The 2,278-nt window shown below is 31.7% G+C and overlaps 1 long non-coding RNA gene across 1 annotated transcript; it reads left to right on the forward strand.

Annotated features, from left to right (window-relative positions):
* The first annotated feature begins 507 nt into the window (after positions 1-507).
* On the forward strand, positions 508-1,213 carry LOC138361072 (uncharacterized). The gene is made up of 3 exons (XR_011226776.1): positions 508-737; positions 866-1,030; positions 1,142-1,213. It is a non-coding gene; the product is annotated as an uncharacterized lncRNA (long non-coding RNA).
* The last annotated feature ends 1,065 nt before the right edge of the window (positions 1,214-2,278 follow it).

A 2,278-nucleotide genomic window follows, 5' to 3' on the forward strand; every position in this document is an offset into this window, starting at 1 on the left:
AGGATATAGATGCTTTAAGCATATATTTTAATTAGATTAAATAAGAATTTACTACTAAATTATATATATATCTATCATTATGTACGGCAGCTACGAATAATGACGTAACAGTATACTTTTAGCGAGATTGCCAAAGTGATGTATTTTTCTAATAAGTCTAATAAATAATGAAAGTAGTTTACTAAGTATTTATATAAGAGCTTTATTTAATTATGAAACTTTAAGGATTTTTAAATAGAGAAGTATTTAGAGGAGATTACTGTCTATTATAAATGGGGAAACTGTTAAATATGTAGCGATGTACGATACTTATTTTAGGGATATATATACTTGCTTATCCTACTCTAATAGTTAGTGCTGCCCTCACACGATGGATCCTTTGTGTGCCAGGAAGTTTTACAGTATAGAAAGCCTTAAATGTGCAGGAGTTAGACTACAAACATTTGTGGATTGGCCCATTAAGTGGTTAAACCCTATTGACTTAGTTGAAGATGGGTTCTATTACCTTCGCAATAGTGATTACTGTTTGTGTGCATTTTGTTATTGTATAGTAGGTGCATGGATTGTTGGTGATAGCCCCAGAAGACGTCATAAGATCATTAATCAAGACTGTGCCTTTATTAGAGGCAAGAGGAGTGACAATGTTTCTTTAGAGGTGTCTGAGATAGCTTTCAAATATGGACTGGAATTTGTTTCCCATAAAATAGAACTGGGAAATAAGAAAATAAGTGATAGTAGTAAGTATATATTCTTATGATGTATTCTTATACCAGTCTTATATACTCTGTACAAAACTTGATTGCTTAAATAGATACTTCTTATTCTTCTAAAGAATAATTTACGTAACTACGTTATATTTTTTTAGGTGGTGCTCCTCCTAAGGAAGATCTGGGATTGATAAAATTTAGGAAATCGCTGAATCCAGGATTGGTAACTTATAAATGTCGCCTAGAGACATTTGATATGACATGGCCTGGAAGCGTCAAGCAAACTTCTCATGAGCTGGCAGAAGCTGGTTTTTTTTACTGTGGTATGAAGTGTTTTAACTATTTTAAACTTAATAGAGTTATAAGTAAAGAAATAATGAATATTAGTTAAAAGATAGTAACGAGATAATGCTGGATTGTTTTATGGTTTTCAGGTATAAGTGACCACGTCTGCTGCTATCACTGCGCCTGTGGAATACGAAATTGGAGACCAGAAGATGATCCTTGGACGTTACATGCGAGATGTAGTCCAGAATGTGCTTACATTATTCTTGCAAGGGGCAAGGAATTTGTTAAGAATGCTAGATTGACAATACCATTACCTATAAAACCTATAGACAATGATTTAATTAATATCTTAATGGAGGGTATGGATAAGTTCAAACATCTGATTCATCAAAAATTAATACCTGTGGAGAGTATAAGATATGCTTTAAGTGAGTATCTTAAGGAATCCAGAGATTTGTTACCTTTTATTATACAAAGTAGATGTCTAGAAATCGTGTTGAGGTATATGCAAGAGGGTACAGATATTTATTTACGGGTACGGGACTTAATTTATGAAGCAGTTGATGATAAAGAGGAACAAGAAGCTACGCTTGAAGATCTGGGATTGAAAACTTTACCGGAGACTTGTACTAACACTGTTGAAAACAAGGACTGTATAGAACAATCTTGGGAAGAAGATATTTTATGCAGAGTTTGTATGGATAAAAATATAAATATTGTAATACTACCATGTAAACATATGGTGACATGCAGTGGTTGTCTTTTAGCTCTGAAATGCTGTCCAATTTGTAGAGGAAATATTTTATATATAATAAATCCAATTGCTTCTTGAACACTTATGATTTCTTGAACACTTGTATAACTACTAAGAACACTTGTATATGATTTTCTTGAACACTTGTATAACTACTAAGAACACTTGTATATGATTGCTTCTTGAACACTTATGATTTTCTTGAACACTTGTATAACTACTAAGAATAACTGTATATGATTGCTTAATGAACACTTATGATTTTCTTGAATACCTGTATAACTACTAAAAACACTTGTATGCGTTAAATGTTGTAATAAACTTAATGTCTCTTCTAAATAAGATTTCTTTATCCTTAATAGAATAATTTGCTTATTACATTGGAGGACTGAAACAAGTACTTAATTATGAAACCGAATAATGACATGATGTAGTAAGTTTAACGGAAATATTGAATACAATGACTTGAAAAGTTTTCCTTTGACTAATGAAGGTGTATGTTTAATAAAACTGAGTTACGAAAACAATG

The sequence above is a fragment of the Procambarus clarkii genome, unplaced genomic scaffold, assembly GCF_040958095.1.
Source record: "Procambarus clarkii isolate CNS0578487 unplaced genomic scaffold, FALCON_Pclarkii_2.0 HiC_scaffold_168, whole genome shotgun sequence".
Classification (NCBI taxonomy): Eukaryota; Metazoa; Arthropoda; class Malacostraca; order Decapoda; family Cambaridae; genus Procambarus; species Procambarus clarkii.